This window comes from Delphinapterus leucas, chromosome 11, assembly GCF_059928025.1.
Source record: "Delphinapterus leucas isolate spDelLeu-1000000601 "Yukka" chromosome 11, BTC_Dleu_Yukka2, whole genome shotgun sequence".
Lineage (NCBI taxonomy): Eukaryota > Metazoa > Chordata > Mammalia > Artiodactyla > Monodontidae > Delphinapterus > Delphinapterus leucas.
In genome coordinates, this window is record NC_143139.1 from 3,889,081 (window position 1) to 3,906,633 (window position 17,553).

General features: G+C 54.9%; 1 protein-coding gene across 1 annotated transcript in view; it reads left to right on the top strand.

The window, feature by feature from the left end:
• Positions 1-1,133: 1,133 nt before the first annotated feature.
• Positions 1,134-17,553, top strand: part of TSPAN9 (tetraspanin 9) — a 182,194-nt gene continuing 165,774 nt past the window's right edge. Inside the window, exons 1-2 of the mRNA XM_022577315.3 lie at positions 1,134-1,213; positions 8,364-8,430. The gene's annotated coding sequence lies outside the window, so the exon portion shown is untranslated. The remainder of the gene's footprint in view (positions 1,214-8,363; positions 8,431-17,553) is intronic.

Below are 17,553 nucleotides of genomic sequence, written 5' to 3' on the forward strand. Positions count from 1 at the left end.
AGAATGGGGCTTAGGGGTCAGCCTGGGAAGACTTTATGGGGGGCATTGAACAAGGGTTGGAAGGAAAGAAAGAGGAGTCGGGGGGGTGGATTATTGGGTTAAGCCTAATAGACAAAACCAAGATTGTGTGTGTATGAGAGGAGGGGGCCCAAGAGATGAGCAGAAACCGCCATCCAGCTAGGAAAGGCCAAGGGGCCCCTGGTGATCAGTCAGGTTAAAAACCTTTGTCTCCAATCGTACTTAGCGCAGGATGGTGCAGGTGGGAAGCACAGGACACATTTGCATGACAGTAATGAAGCAGAGGAGAGGTGGCTGTGCAGTGGTCACTTTGGAAGGGAGTCCAGGCCCAGAAAGGAAGGCCTATAGGAAGCCCTGGGCGGGAGGCGCGTAACCTGAGTTTGTCCCACTGCAGTTCAGGTCCTCCGGACGCACGGTGCCCTTTACCAGCACTTGGAGGCTGTTACTCCTGGGGAGGTGGACAGCGGGTCCTCCAATAGCCTCTCCGGGGAGGCGGTCCCTAATGCACAGCCAGGGAAGGCCTGCCTAGGTGTGCGGGCAGGCGAGAGGCCACAGAGGCAAGGCTGCGTGCGACCCTGGCCGGGACCGGACGGCTTTGGGCCGGTGTCTGGTCGCCGAGAGCAGAGGCGCGAACTCCCAGGCCCTGACCACCCCAGACACTCTAGTCCTGCTGCGGCTCTAGCCCCTGGGGCAGGGGCAGGGGTCGTACCAGCGCCCGGGAGGAGCGGCCGATCCAGGCGGCGGGGAGGGAGGAAGACTCCCGGAGGGCAGCCACATCTGGCCCGGGACGCCCGCGCCCAGCACGGCCCTGTCCTGCCCGTGGGTCCCTCCAGCTCCAACGCTGGGGATCCGGCCAGGGGGTGCTGGAGGCCCCCGGGCCCAGTCCCCGTGCTCAGCCTCGCACACCCCTTCCGTACCCGCTGTCCCGCCCGCAGCGCCCACGCCAGCTCCCGGCTTTAGTCCCCGCCCCCACCCCTCGCGCGGCGGATCGGGCCCCCGCGGCCTTCCAGTTCCCGGGCCGGCCCCGCCCCCTCGTCCGGCCCCGCCCCCTCGTCCGGCCCCGCCCCGCGGCCTCGCCCCGCCCCGCGGCCTCGCGGTCCAGGGTAGGCCCCGCCCCCTGTTTCCGCTGGCTGCTGCTGTGGCGGCGGCGGCGCGCGAGCGCGAGAGAGCTGGACCCCGCATTCCTGGGAGCTCGGTGAGTGCGGCCCGGGGCGGGTGGGGCGGCGGGCCGCGAGCCGGAGGCTCGGGAGCGTGCCGGGTTACGGGCCCCGGCCGGCTGGAGGCGGGCCCACAAGCCCCCGACCCGGTCCCCGGAGGGGCGAGCGGCCCGGGGCGCCCCTGGGAGGGGTGTCGGGGGGCGGCAGTGGGCGAGCTGAGGGAGGGGTGGGGTCAGCGCCCTGTGAGGGGGCGGGAGGCCCGAAGGGGACGGTGTGCGCGGCTCCCGGTAGCTAGGCGAAGAGGAGTCTGCAAGGGGAGAGGTTTCGAGGAAGACCTTTTGGAAATGCGGCTGCGGGAGTGGACGGCGGAATCCCAGGCGAAGGGATGGGGGTCTGTAGGATGCAGCAGAAAGGGGGAGCCCCGGAGCTGTCAAGGGTTTCTGACTGTGTGACCCAGTGGACCGGCTGGGGGAGGTCCATACAGCGCCCCCAGGCAGGGCCGGGGACTCGGGCAGGGCTGGGATACTAACTGCAGCCCCCCGGAACCCCGACCACTCCTTGCGCCACCGCTGGCAGATCGGTACTCAGAGTGACAGGGCTTTGGCACGCCCCGAGGTCCGAGATGTAGTCCATCTGTGCATCCAAGTTTGGGACTTTAAAAAACTTTGTTGTGGTTAAAAAAAAAAGAAAAAGTCCAAACAAGAAACTGGCTTCTTACTGAGAGCAGTATTTGTACTCGTGTATTTCAGAACTGGAGTCTTGGATCGCCTGGTTTTGAAAAAGATACTGGTCCCTTCTCAACCTCTTTCCCAAATGCCTGTAGTGTCTGGCGAGGTTTGAAGCACTGGGGTAGTATGGGATCCCCTGGGCTGGGTAGATCTTTTCTCCCCATCCCCCAAACAAGGATAAGACCGCAGCAGTTCACCTTTCTTTGGTTCCGAGAACCAAACTCACTATGTGAGGATGCCCTTCTGACAGGCAGCTGTCCCCTTCCCTGGGGTGACTCAGGTATCCTCCTCCAGGAAGCTTTCCTGGACTAGTGGAGAAAACTGAGGACTCATGCTCTGATCCCTGTATACCAGCCAGCTTCCCTCTCTTTACTGAAAATAGCCATAGAGAATGTTTTGTATGTATGTTCTGCTATAAAGATGTGCAGTCAGCTTGTCACCCTAAGTAATGGGAAGGGGAGGAGAGGTATTATGGACAATTTCAAATGATGGACTGGACAAATCATTTATATTTAGCTAAGGAATGGAGCCAGGGAGGCAGAGGTTCACACTGGCTTCCTACCCTCCGCCTGGTCCTGGCAGGGCTGTTGCAGCTGAGCTGTGGCTTGTTGGGTGAGGGAAGGAAGAGGGTTGGGGTGGGTAAAACTTGAAGGGTAATTCAGTCCTACACTTACTCATTGAAGACTTGCTGTGTGCAAGGCCTGGAACGGCTGAGAGTGGACCAGAATGGAGAGGGAGTTTTTTTTGGTCTGACTTATTCAGATTTTAATCTTTCAATCTATAAAGTGATAGTTAATATGAATAACAGTAACTAGTGTTTATAAAGTAATTTGTAGGGGATTTCCCGGCGGTCCAGTGGCTATGACTCCGTGCTTTCATTGCTGAGGGTGCGGGTTGGATCCCTGGAGGGGGAACTAAGGTCCCACAAGCTGTGCTGTGCAGCCAAAGAGAATAAATAAATAAAGTAATTTGTAGGTGGCCAAGTGCTTTCTCTGCACATTAGCTGTATATAATTTTCTTTGATTCACACATAATGTTGTAAAGCATGTGTTATTTTTAATTGTCTCCGTATAGTTTAGGAAAGTGAGGCTAAGAAAGAATAAATGACTTCTCTGAGGTCACAGAACTCATAAGTGGAAGAAGCAGAACTTGGGCTTCTCTGGTGGCACAGTGGTTGAGGGTCCGCCTGCCGATGCAGGGGACACGGATTCGTGTCCCGGTCTGGGAGGATCCCACATGCTGTGGAGCGGCTGGGCCCGTGAGCCATGGCCACTGAGCCTGCGCGTCTGGAGCCTGTGCTCCACGACGGGAGAGGCCACAACAGTGAGAGGCCCACGTACCACAAAAAAAAGAAGCAGAACTTGAACCCATGGCTTCTGACCTCTTATGCTGTGTTTTCTACTACGCCCAGCTGCCTCTGCCATTCTTTACTGCTGAGCCTGGGAGACCTAGGCTCCGAACTTAGTCCTAACATCACCTAACCCTGGGCAAGTTACCTCCCCTCACCAGCTCTCTGTTTTGGAGGGTTATTGGGTTAAAATATTTCTAGGGGCTTCCCTGGTGGCACAGTGGTTGAGAGTCTGCCTGCCGATGCAGGGGACGCGGGTTCGTGCCCTGGTCTGGGAAGATCCCACATGCCGCGGAGCGGCTGGGCCCGTGAGCCATGGCCGCTGAGCCTGCGCATCCAGAGCCTGTGCTCCGCAGCGGGAGAGGCCACAACAGTGAGAGGCCTGCGTACCGCAAAAAAAAAAAAAAAAAAAATTTCTAGAGTCTCTTTCAGCATTGGATATCTTTTTTTTTTTTTTTTTTTTTTTTGGCAGTACGCGGGCCTCTCAGTGTTGTGGCCTCTCCCGTTGCGGAGCACAGGCTCCGGACGCGCAGGCTCAGCGGCCATGGCTCATGGGCCCAGCCGCTCCGCGGCATGTGGGATCTTCCCGGACCGGGGCACGAACCCGCGTCCCCTGCATCGGCAGGCGGACTCTCAACCACCGCGCCACCAGGGAAGCCCAGCATTGGATATCTTAACAGTGTACAATGCTATCAGCAGCCAATCGGTCAGTTAATAAGTGTGCTTTATTTATTTGTTATTTTTTAAAAATAAATTTATCTATTTATTTTTTGCTGCATTAGGTCTTTGTTACTGTGTGTGGGCTTTCTCTAGTTGCGGCGGGCGGGGGCTACTCTTCATTGTGGGGCGCAGGCTTCTCACTGTGGTGGCTTCTCTTGTTGCAGAGCATGGACTCTAGGTGCACAGGTTTCAGTAGTTGTGGCACGCGGGCTCAGTAGTTGTGGCTCATGGACTCTAGAGCGCAGGCTCAGTAGTTGTGGTGCATGGGGTTAGTTGCTCTGCGGCATATGGGATCTTCCCGGACCAGGGCTCGAACCCGTGTCCCCTGCATTGGCAAGTGGATTCTTAACCACTGCGCCACAGGGAATTCCTATTTGTTATTTTTAATTGTGGCAAAGAAACACATGACACAAATGACCATCGTAACCATTTTTAAATGTATAGTTCCGTTGCATGAAGTATATTCACATTGTTCTGCAACAGATCTCCAGAATTTTTTCGTCTGCAAAACTGAAACTGTACACCCATTAAACAACTCCCCATTTCCCCCTCCCCCCCAGCCCCTGGCAACCTCCATTCTACTTAGTGTGCTTTATTAAGCTCCTACTATGTCCTTAATTAATGTTGCCCTTGAGGAGTGAGTAAGGCGAGTCTGGGTAGCTGACCAGAGTGCCAGTCGTCATCTCTGTGAATGTAACTCCGGCACGGGCCCTCTAGCACCGGCCGTATTGTTCAGTAAAAGAGTGAGCAGGTGAGACTAGGCAGTGGTCATGAGTTGCAAACAGCAGGATACTTTCCTTTAGATTCTGATCTCACCATTTATTAGACGATGGCTTTGGTTAAGTTACTTCTCTACATCTCAATTTCCCAAACTGTAAAATGTACATATTGTGGTACATACTTTATAGAGAGATAAGGATTAAATTGGTTAGTATATGCAAGAAACTAACCATGGATTTTAGAAGATAATAAATGCTAATTAAAGTTTTTATTACTTAAAAAAAAAAAAAGAGTGAGCAGCTGAGGCCTGGGCAAGGGCCTTCACCTCTTTGAGCTTTCGCTTCCTGCTTGCAAAACAAGGATAACAATACTGAGCTCTCAAGGCTGTTGGAAGGAGCAGTGAGATAATGTATGTGAAGCACGTAGCTTAGGGCCTCAGACACAGCAGGTGTTCAGTCAACGGTGCCTGTTATTTATAACCTAGCTGAGGAGGCTAGACTAACAAGAGAGGATAGGACTTCTTCTACCATTAAGGCCCAGGCCTGCTGCGGTGGGCATCCCACGGACTGAGGGAATGGATCTCATCCAGGTGCCTTAGCCTGGCACTGCACATCCTCCTTACCCATCTCGGCTGGCCTGTCTAGCCTTACCTCCCCCTACCTTTCCCCCAGGGACCCCCGGTGCCAGCCAGACTCATCTCCGAGCATGCTTCGCTCGTTCCTTCCTTGTCCCTTAGTTCATACTGTTCCACCGTCCTGAAATGCTCCTCCCCACTCCCTCCTTCCCCTCTTTTGAAGATCCTACTCATGTCTGAGCTCCTTCATGGAGCCTTCCCTGGCCACCCATCCCCAAAGAACCTCCTTTTCCTTGGAACCCCTTTGGCATTTTATGTCTTCATCTCTCCTGGCTTTTCTACACTGCCTGGGGTCCAGATCCTTTCGTATGTATATCTTAGTACAAGAGTCTGTGCTGAGTTCTGATGATGCAAAAATGAAAATGGTAAATGTCCTTGTCTTCATGGGGCATAAAACGCAGTAAAGGGTTAAGAAAGGGCTTCAAAAAATGACAATTCAGGGACTTCCCTGGTGGTCCACTGGTTAAGAATCTGCGCTTCCACTGCAAGGCACACGGGTTTGGTCCCTGGTCAGGGAACTAAGATCCCGCATGCCACGTGGTGTGGCCTCCCCCCCAAAAAAAAGACAATTAAAAATATAAGGTGAATAGCTTATGAGAGTAGAATGTGGTTTCAAACAGGGGGATAAATCACCCTGATGCTAGAGGACCACCTCGTGCAGCAGGTGGTGTTGGAGGCGAACTTTGAAGTGTGGCTTGCATTTCTACAGAAGGGAAGGAAGGTCAGCCTGAGGAATGGCATTAAGAAAGTGCTGGGGTTTGGAATAGCTCAGTCGGGCCAATGAGTGGGTTGTGTGGGAGGAACCAGAGAGACAAAAGGCTGGACAGGTAGACAGTGACCATATTATGGGTGGCTTCAAATGTCCAGCCAAGGAATTTCCTCCATCCATGCATTGAAATTAAGTGTCTCCCATGCGCTGCCTGCTGGTGCTGGGGGGACTGCAGTTAACCTTGGGGGGCCTGGGAACCTTGCCGGTTTTTGAGTAGGGGTCGCAGAAACAGGGCTAGGCCTGTGGAGGGCGAGTATGGGGTCTGTGAAGAGAGGAAATCATGGTGGGGAGAGTGGCTGGGCAGCTGTGAGGAACAAACCTGAGACATGTTGGAAGTAGGATTGAGACCATCAATGGATTGACGGGATGGGGTGGAGAGGAAACGATGCAGGGGGACTGGAGGGGATTCTGGGCTGGGTGATGGTGAGGATGCAGGGCCATTTGCTCTTTTCAGGGCGGCATCATCGCTCCTCCAACTAGATTGGAAGCCCCTCAGGGCATAGATTCTCTTTGCCCCCGTGTTCTCCTCGGCCCCTCGCTCACCTCCGAGGGGCACAGAATAGGCTCAGCGTGGACCCGGATGTTCTCAAGAAACGCATCTTTTTTTTTTTTTTAATTGACAATTTTATTTTTAAAATTTATTGATTTTTGGCTGTGTTGGGTCTTTGTTGCTGCACGGGCTTCTCATTGCGGTGGCTTCTCTTGTTGTGGAGCACGGGCTCTAGGCGCGCGGGCTTCAGTAGTTGTGGCACGTGAGCTCAGTAGTTGGTGGCTCGTGGGCTCTAGAGTGCAGGCTCAGTAGCTGCAGTGCACGGGCTTAGTTGCTCCGCAGCATGTGGGATCTTCCTGGACCAGGGCTCGAGCCTGTGTCCCCTGCATTGGCAGGCGGATTCTCAACCACTACGCCACCAGGGAAGCCCGCAAGAAACGCATCTTGTCATGGGGACGTAACATACAGCGTGGTGACTGGAGTTAACAATCAGACTGTGTTATAAATTGAAAGTTGCTGAGGCCTTCCCCGGTGGCACAGTGGTTAAGAATCTACCTGCCAATGCAGGGGACACGGGTTCGAGCCCTGGTCCGGGAAGATCCCGCATGCAGTGGAACAACTAAGCCCGCGAGCCACAGCTACTGACCCTGCGCTCTAGAGCCCACGAGCCACAACTACTGAAGCCTGTGTGCCTAGAGCCTGTGCTCTGCAACAAGAGAAGACACCGCAATGAGAAGCCGGCGCACTGCGATGAAGAGCAGCCCCCGCTCGCTGCAACTAGAGGAAGCCCGTGCACAGCAACAGAGACCCAATGCAGCCAAAAATAAATATATTAAAAAAAAAAGTTGCTGAGATGTCAGATTGTAAAAGTTCTCATCACAAGAAAGACATTTTGTAACTGTGTGGTGATGGATGTTAACTAGACTTGTTGTGATCATTTTGCAATATGTACAAATATCCAATCCTTCTGTTGAAACTAATATGTGATATGCCAGTTATATCACAATTTAAAAAGTGCCCATTTGCCCCCCCCCCCAAAAAAAAACACAACTGAATCTTGCACCTTCTAGAATCCCAAGTTTGCATCCACGGCAGTATTTGTACACTGGCCTGGCTGTCTCTGGAGTCATGTTTCCGCAGAGAGCCAAATGTTTCCTGTATATATCTTCACACCCCAAATTAACTACCCTTTCAACTTCTGCTACAATTTTATCTCTCACTTGATGGCCATTTCCCACCAAGGTTTTATTGCTCCTCAAGAGTAACTTTAGATGTGGCAGAGATGGAAACAAGAAAGTTGTCTGTTCCTTTACCTCAGCCTCAGTTGTCTATTCCTTTGATTTGTATGAATCAAACTCACATCTCAGTAAAGTTACACACTTTTAAATATCTTGAAACTTTGTCTCACTTGTGAGTGGTCAAAATTACAAATGTTAAATCCCTGGATGCCAAGGGTCTACCCCAGAGATGGCAAATACCTGGCACGGATACTCTTACTGTTAGAATGACCCGTAGCAGACATCACTAGTCGATCATGGCTGTCTTTCCCATCGAGCCAGGGCTTGGTCTCTGTCATTATGCTTTAGCACCCACCACCAGCTGAGTGGACTGGCACAGCAGCTGGAATCCGTTTGCCCTTTCTGGCCTTCTCCAGCTGTTGAATGATTGGGTTCTCAATGGGAGACTGCAGCCCAAAGAGTGGCCATTGCTGGACAGAATTCACCCTGGAGTGGCTTCACAGCGAAATGATGACCTAATGTTTCATTTATCTTCCTGCAGGAATATCCTGGGATCTTCTCTGATCTGTCAGCAGCCAAGGTGTTCGCAGGAAATTCAAGGAAAACAGGTCAGTGCTGGTCTGGGTCCTCTGTGTGCTGGGACCTCTGAAAGTCTACGTGTTATAAACTGTCTAAAGCCAGAGTCTCTCTTGCCCTTTCACTGTGGCTTGGGGAGGGAGGATAGAGTGGGATGTTGACATTTTCTAGCTGTCTCTCTGCCCCAGCTCTCGACGTTGAATTGATGAGCTCCTTAAATGGGGCTTTGGGAGCCGGGAGAGATTTCCCTCCTCCCCACTGTTTCTGAATGGTGGCCGGCAGTATTCTTAATTTCTTTCTTGACCACCCTTATTGTAGGGAGGGAGCCTAGGGAAGCAGGAGAGGCCTGTAACTTCCTGCTTCCTGTCTCCTCCCACCAGCCGGCCAGAAAAGAATCTGTGGGAATCAGACCAATGCCACCTGTGTCTGTTCCTCTATCCTGGCTGCTGCAGGAATGCCCCTGGCCCTCCGGTGGTGGGCACCCTCTGCCAGGATGCTCGCTGGGGGTCCTCGTCTCTGCTCCTGCAGGCTCCAGGGGTCTTGCTGGTAGGTTCATCGTTCCTAGCACCTGTGCGTCGAGGCCCCTGCGGAGCTGGAGCTGGGCAGGAGCTACCCAGGTCGCTGGTGTGGATGGTGCTGATTCAGGTTCCGGGGGTGCTGCGTACAGACCTGGGTCTTTTAAAATTTATTTATTTATTTTTGGCTGTGTTGGGTCTTCGTTTCTGTGCGAGGGCTTTCTCCAGTTGCGGTGAGCAGGGGCCACTCTTCATCGCGGTGTGCGGACCTCTCACTGTCACGGCCTCTCCCGTTGTGGAGCACAGGCTCTAGAGCACAGACTCAGTAGTTGTGGCTCATGGGCCCAGTTGCTCCGCGGCAAGTGGGATCTTCCCAGACCAGGGCTCGAACCCCTGTCCCCTGCATTGGCAGGCAGATTCTTAACCACTGCGCCACCAGGGAAGCCCAGACCTGGGTCTTTTAATGTTTTAATTGATGTGTGTTTTATCCTGTGGCTTCCTCCTGGGGGGTGATCTGTAAACCTCTTACCTTCCAAGAACCCAGCTGCGTGGTGGTGGGGTGGTGTGGTGAGAAGGAGGGTGCTGGCTGGTAGCTTTTCTTGCCAAAAGATTCCCTCCTCTTTGAGCCCCAGCAGAGATTAATTGGAGTCCCGGGAGTGGCCGCGGACCTGTGGCTGGCCTGCCCGTGCTTTGCACATGATACTCAGATGCCGGGATTCATATTTGTCATTGTCATCATTGGCCACAGTTTCAGACTCTTTACATATGTCCACAACTAATTTAATTTAAATCGTATTAAATCTTAATTTAACTCTCATTTAGCTTTCATGAGAGTCCTGTGAGGTAGCTATCATTTCCCCCCGTTTCACAGTGGCAGCGGCTGAGGTGGAGTGCAGGTCAGAGACTTGCCTAAGACCACGTCTTTAGTGCCAGGAGAGCAGCGGCTCACACCCAGGCCATCTGATTCCCACTGCCCCTGCCCTTCGCAGCAGACCTGCGGCAAGGAATCTGCTTCCCATCCCTCCTGGAGTCTGGAGTCTGCTGCAGCTGGGATGCAGGGCTCCCATTTTAAGTCTTCCCCTCCCCCCGGGGCTTAGGGGGTGTCTGCTTTCAATCTTGCTGCCCTGGGATTTGGGGCACCGCCTATGGGAGGACTGGCTGTGCAGCCAGGCGCGAGGCCAGGACGAGGGAAACCAGTCTGCTGAGAATCAGGTGGCAGGGAGGAGGGACTTGAGGACAAGTCGGTGAGGGTCCTCGCGGCTCATGGCACGTCCCACCCCGTCACAGAGACCCACGGGGCCCGCCCTGGGGGGCCTCAAGGGAGGAGACAGATGGACCTGCGTCACCAGCCCTTTCTAGCCAGACGACTGCCCTCCTGTGCGTCTGTTTGAAGGCAGAGTGAGGGAGACCTGCGCGAAGGCCTTTCCGGACAGGACGTTTATCCTCTCCGAAGGCCTTGGCCTTCACAGCCTTTGGTTTGGCTGTTTCTTGTCCTGCGCTTGCGCCTGTGGGATGGTGACCAGCTCCCGGTGGAGCTTCTCGTCCCACCTCTCCTGGTTAGGTCCCCTGTGACGGGCTGGTTGGTTCTTCAGGCCGGTCTCCTCCCCGCCATCGCTCAGATGCCTTCTCGCGCTGGTGAACGTGGTTTCTGAGTGGACGAAGGCCTGCCTGGGTCTCCGCTTCCAGTCTGGGGGCCTCCCCACCGCCCTCCTCTCACAAGAACCTCCTCTGCCCCTGGCCTCGAGGTGCACGGAGGAGGGAGGGGTGAGGTTCATGAGTGAACAGGTGATCTGGGTCCTGATGGAAGCCGGGCGGGGGGGTGGAGATTGTCCACAGAGATGCGCGCCGGTCTGGTTAGCGGCAGGGTCTCTGCCGCCCCTTTCGTTTTGCCTGCCTCCTGCCCCAGCCCCACGCACTTGGGAGTGAGAGGCCCCATCGCTGGACCCGAGCCCAACGAGTTCATAATTTCAGCTTCCGTCAGAGCCCCAGCCTGGTGAAATGAGAATATCTGCCTGGTGGAGGCCAGCTTCCACCCGCCCTCCCCTCGAACCAAAAAACACAACCCAAACTCAGCCCGCAGTGGCCGGGCTCCCGGAAGGGGCGGCCGGAAGGAACATGTCTGGGGGGGCTCACCGGTCAGCACGGCACTTTGGGCCCCACTCGGCAGCCACGTGTAGATGGTTTTTGAGTGTCTGTTGTTTAATACTACCTGTGCTTTTGAGTTTACCACCCGCTCCCCGCTCTGCCTTCTTCCCCACTCCCCTTCCAGTGCCTGGAAATTTATTGCACTTTGAATACTTGCTTACTTTCCAAGAGCCTCGTGATCATTTCTACACCCAGCGTCAACATTTGTTAAAATATCTGACCTTGTGCTGGAAACAGGAAAGGATGGGGGTGGAGGACCATCCAGGGCGCCTGGAGAGTCAGGCAGCTCAGCCAGTCTCCTGGAACCTCCCCCTTGTTGGGGAGGCTTGGCTGTCACTGCAGGAAGGCCGAGGGTCCCGCAGCCTCCTGTGTAGGATCTTGGCGTGTTCCTGGCCTTGGCCTTGGCAGCTCAGGGCCGCTGCCAACCCTCACAGCACCTTTGTGCGGAGTCCAAAAATGCCCTTCCTCAGGTGAACAAGAAAAATTAGAGCGAGCAAATTATTGTAAAACCTGAACAACGTCCCACTCCGCCTGGGCCGGCCTTCTAGAGCCCTGGCGGGCGGCGGCCCAGTACCTGTGCTGCATCCCAGCACATCCTGTGCTCCTCTCACCCCCAGGGAGGAAAGGGTGTCAGGTTCAGAGTCAGGGAGAGGGCCAGGGGTAGGAATGGGCCTCTGAGAACAGTGGACAGACAGATGAGGGGAGCGGTCTTGGGGATGCTCAGAGCAAGGTTGGAACAGGGTGTGGCCATGCACTAGTGCGTGTGTGTGGCGGTGAGTATGTGTGTGCTTGTCCTAGCAAGTTTGTGTAAGGGGGAGTTCTCCCACATTGTTCTCTCAGCTAAGAGGCCCACCTGAGCCCTTTCAACGGGTCAGTATATACCTGTGTCGTGAATGCCCCCTCCTTGGAGGGGAGCGTGAAACGAACACAGAACCTGGCCGCCTGCCCCAGTGCGGAGGCTGAGGCTTCGGCCCGATGCTCTCCAGCAAGCCCCGGGGGCGTGCGGGGCAGAGAGGGTACATCCTGCCCCAGCGAGTCCCCACCCTGTAGAAGGGCTCAGAGGAGCAGCGTGCCGGGCTGGGTGGGAATGGGGGGATGGGCACACGTAGAATGACACATGTTGCTTTAGAGAAAGTGAGGTAGAGGTCTGGGCTTGCAATTTTCTACTCGTCCCATCCTGGAAGATTCTATACAGCTTTGTTTACAATCCAGACACGCAGATTGCAGAGTCCTGCGTGAGGAAGAGCGTTGGGTCCCCCAGGAAGGCAGGTAGGTTTGAAGCCAGAGTTCAGCTCTGGATGCAGCACGTGGGACCAGAGCGGGGGGAGGGGAATCTCTCGGAGCATCCCCAGGCCAGAGTCACTCTGCATTAGCAGCCATGGCAAAGGGGCTCCCACTGTCTTGCCTCTGAGATAGGCCGGGTGGGGAGGAAGTGCCAGTCCAGGGCCACCCCCCACCATGCAGGCTGTGGACAGCAGAGAGGGAGTCGGGGTGGAACCACCGTCTGGGCTCTGCCCCTCGCCTACTGCAGACTGAGAAGCTGGAGCTGGTGGTGGCTGGCTGGCCTGTGTCCGTGAATGTCTTCTATGAGGGGCAGTCATTCCCCACAGTGCAGGGAGACTAATACAGGACACTGGCCCATCAAGGACAGGGTTGGGTGGACCGCTCTCTGAGGACCGGCGGAGGAACGCAGGGGAGATGGGGCTGGGCCTTGAGGGACGGGGATGCAGGGGTGGATGGCAAGCTGGGCGTGGCCCGGTGATTGGGCTGGAAGGGGGAGGAGCAAGCTGTCAAGGCGGGGCCTCTTCACTCTGGGGTACCTGAAATGTCCCCCAGAGGAGACTGACCTCAGCAGACTAGCAGTGGGGAGCTGGTGTTGGTCCCCGGACAGGGGAATGACAGGATGAAAACGGATTTTTCGGAAAAATAAGCTTGTCACGGAATCCAATTTTTTTGTGTGTGTGTGTGTGTTACGCGGGCCTCTCACTGTTGTGGCCTCTCCTGTTGCGGAGCACAGGCTCCGGATGCGCAGGCTCAGCGGCCATGGCTCACGGGCCCAGCCGCTCCGGGGCATGTGGGATCTTCCCGGACCGGGGCACGAACCCGTGTCCGCTGCATCGACAGGCGGACTCTCAACCACTGTACCACCAGGGAAGCCCCAAGGTGAATTTTTTTAAAGTACTTTTTTTTTGTTGTTGTTGCAAAAATAATACAAACTCCTTATAACCGTCAAGCGTTCCAGAACTCGTAGAAAAGGAGAGCCTCCTGTAATCCTGCCCCTCAGGGACAATCGCTGTAAGTACTTTGACTTATATTCCTTGTAGGTATTTTAATGATAGACTAGTATCCAGCTGTCTACCTATTATCTTATCAATTTCCCTAAACAGCATTGTGTTACACTAACTGGAAACTTCTTTAGCCATCCTCCCACAGCGGTGCCCATAGCACTGGGCGGGGCTCAGCTGGTCCCATCACCTGAGCTTGTGAACGTGGTGGCAGCCACCTGGTGGCTCTGCAGGGCCTGGATGGTCCAGGAGCCCCTTGGGCACGTGTTGGGCTGGTGTTGGCTCTTGGCTGGGCCTCTCTTCCCCACACGATTTCTCATTCTCAAGGGAACTGGCCTTTTAAGTGAAAACAGAATCTCCAAGACCCCTTGAGATGCAGGCTCTGAGGTCTCACAATGTATATCCACCTGCCGCTTGGTCAGAGCAAGTCACCGCACCCACTGGAACTCCAGGGCTGGGGCAAAGACGCAGCCTCTTGATGGGAGGACTGGCAAAGGCACGTCAAGGGCAAGTGTGTGCAGCGGTGGGAGGGCAGGGGTGTGCAGCCCCTGCACGGGCCCAGAAGCAGGAGGATTAGAATGTTGGGGGCTAGACGCCACAGACCTTTGGAAGACAGCCCAGGCTCGGTCCCTTCTCAGCCCCCTCTGACCGGATGGGTCACCCAGGGAAACTGGCAAGGCGGGATGCTTCATCCTCCTGCTGGCTTAGAGGTGTCGTTCCAGGTGGATTCTGTGTGGATGTGTGTGAGGGGCTTGTCTGGCCGGAGGTGAGAGTGAGCTAGAGTACGGGCCTCATAATGGACGGCTTCTCTGGCCCGCGGGCTGTGGAAGCAGAGCGGGAGCCTGCCTGCCCTCTGGAAGCTGCTGGCAGCTCCGCTGCTCGGTACCTGCTGCTAATTTTCATGGCATCTCCGAAGAATGTGTGTCAGTGAGTGAAGCCAGCCAGTCACTCGGCTCAGGCCTCTGCTGGGAACTCATTCATTCATTTGTCCAGCAAACAGGGCACCTCCTGTGTTCCAGCCTTTCTCCCCATCCCCTCCTACCCTCAGAGGTGGAGTGAGAAGACCCAGCCTGCAGGATCAGACTTCACTTCCCAGACAACTCACGATGGACTTAACATTCTGACTCCCTGTGACGTATTCGTTTGTATAGTTTTCTTATCACCTGCCATGCGTGGTAGCTCTTCTTTCCTGGGAAATGCCTCAAATGACAGAGACAGGAGGAAACACTGGGGCGGGGAGAGCCAGCTCCGGGTCATTAAGGAGTGCCACTTCCAGTTTCAAGGAGGATGCTTCCACGGAGCCGCTGGGGGAGAAGTCCTCCCTGGGACTCACATCCATCAAACTCCCCTCTCCCTGGAGCCCCCAGGCTGGCCTTGATGAACTGCGCTTTCCTCACACGCCCGCCCCGTGTTCTTTTGCCTGTCAACTGCCTGGTGGTTTGTGCATTCATCAAACTAGAACAAAGGCTGAGAGGGCTTTCGCATTTGAAAACCCCTTGGTGTTTTATTTTCTCTCTGCCCCTCTTGGAAAAGAAATGTTTTGTGGCCGAAAGGTTCACTGTGAAACAGTCCACGCTGCACAGCTCAGCCTCTTGGCCATTCTCCTCCTTGGCTGTGCTGGGAGAGAATGGACCCGGCTCAGTGACGGGGCTTGGTGGGGACTGGAGGATGGGAGGCAGCCAGCAGCTGCAGCTGCCCTGATGCTTCCCTGGGTGCCGGGGGCGCCGGCGTCGTGCTACCGTGGCAGGGTGCATGATATCTGATCAGCTCACGGGCTTAATGTATCCCGGTGCTTAGTGTTGAGGAGAACGTGCAGAGCTGACGCTGCAGACCTCGGAGAAACCTGGCATCACAAGCAAGACAAGAAACCTCAGCCGCTCCTTTTGGCCAAGGAATTGGAAAAACTAAATGGAGGTCCTCAGCCTGTGCCAACTGAGCGTTTGCTGCTTTGAGGCGGATGGTAGGTAAACTGTCCATCAGCGGAGACCCAAGAGGCCTGTCTCTGACTCCTGACTTCCCTGCCCATGCCTCCACCCCCCAGTTCTGGTTCCCTGTGGCTGCGAGGATAATTCTTACTTCCATATCATCAAGAGTTATCATATCACTTCATCAGCAAGTGAATGACCACTTCGTTTTATGTCTAACTCCTTGGGGGAGAAACACAGTCTAGGAAAGGAACAGGAGATTTTTTTTTTTGGCATGCGGGATCTTAGTTCCTCGACCAGGAATCGAACCCATGCCCCCTGCAGTGGAAGCGCAGAGTCTTTTTTTTTTTTTTGTATAAATTTATTTATTTTATTTATGTATTTTTGGCTGCGTTGGGTCTTCATTGCTGCACGCAGGCTTTCTCTAGTTGTGGTGAGTGGGGGCTACTCTTCGTTGCGGCGCGTGGGCTTCTCATTGCAGTGGCTTCTCTTTGTTGTGGAGCACGGGCTCTAGGCGTCCGGGCTTCAGTAGTTGTGACACACAGGCTCAGTAGTTGTGGCTCGTGGGCTGTAGAGCTCAGGCTCAGTAGTTGTGGCACACGGGCTTCGTTGCTCCGTGGCATGTGGGATCTTCCCGGACCAGCGCTCGAACTCGCGTCCCCTGCATTGGCAGGCAGATTCTCAACCACTGCGCCACCAGGGAAGCCTGGAAGTGTGGAGTCTTAACCACTGGACCGCCAGGGAAGTCCCACTACTGGCCACTCTGACTCTGTGAGGATCCGAGGCATCTTTGAGCCCTGGTGCTCTGTGTGGTAAGAGCTTCAGCCAATGTTGGCTTAGATGAGTCCCACACCTTTTCTGTTCTAAGCTACCAAAGGCCTTCTCAATTTCATCGTGTTCTCCCATTTCCCCCCGAGGTTCGGCCCCGCAGCGTCCATGGCACCCGGGCATGGGCTCTGGAGGCCGAGTAGGAAGGGATGGGATTGCTGTAGCCAGAGCCCTCAATGTAGGGCTTGGAGGAGAAGCCAGCCTGACCAGCTGAAGCCTCATGCCTGACAGTCACACCTAATCTGGAATAAAAAGCGATGTTACCTCTGTTTCATCATCCACTTTCATCACTGCTTATCCAGATGGTTGATGGTGCCGTGCCTGTGAGTGAAGTGGGGGGACCTGATGCTCTGTCTGTGGGCCGGGGTGAGGGAGGATGCTAGGCTGGGGAGGTGAGCCCCACCCTGACTCTGGGGCAAAGGGGAGGTGATTCCTTAGACTGTGGGCCCTTTCTCCTTGGGACCCCCACCAGAGAGTGCTAAATCTTCAGTTTGCCAAAAATTACATTTTCATTGCCGAAAAATCCTCAAGGGCATTCACTGGAGGGATGGTACAGCTTTAAAGAAATACCTAAGAGGGTATATCTATCTTATGATGGTGGTTGTTTTAAACCAAGTCTTTTTAACATTCCTGATTCATGTCAGGAACTAAAGCATTTGGTGCTGCACATCCTAAACCCGGCGGTGCAGGGGACCGGGGGCCGGTCTCCACCGACCCCTGCAGCCTCCCCCTCCGCCAGCCCTGCAGCCTGAGCAGTGCAGTGTTCGTGCAGCCAGAGGACTCAGACGACTCAGGACTTGCGCAGCCTCTGGGCATTGGTTCTCTGCCAGGCAGGGGCACTTCTGACCACTCGCCTCAATCTCTGTCTCTACTTCTGCTGGAGAGCAGAGGCCTGGATTTTCCCCTCCACTGATGCTCTGCCTGTTTTCTCATTGTCCAACACTTGGTGGGCACGCCGATCGTTTTTGAATGCATGAATACTGCATTTGCGACGTGAAAAGAAACGTGTCCCCCATCCTACCCATTTCCCTGGACACTTGGAGCACTTGCCTGATGTAAAACCGCCCCATCTTCACAGTTGCAGGGGTGGGAGATGTCTCTGGGGAGGGCGCAGGACTCTCAAACCAGGAGCTTCTTATTAAGGCGTCTGCAGTTCAGGGAGGGGGCCTTATCGCTGCCTTTCCCGAAGGGGCGGACAGGAAGTCGTGGGCAAGAGGAGGCCGCCGCTTGGAGGTTTCACGACGAGGAAACTGAGGCTGGCTTTCCCAGGAGCTCCAGGCAGTTGAGTGGAGGAGGCTGGAGCCAGCCTTTGCAGATCCTAAGCCTGGATTCTGCCTCTCTTATCCCCCACGCCTCCCCTCCCCTGCTCCCACCTTCCTCAGCTCCCCCAGGGGTGCCTCAGAGGTAACCTCACAGGGCCAGGGGGGCAGCTTTGTAGGAAAACATGCACCCAAAAT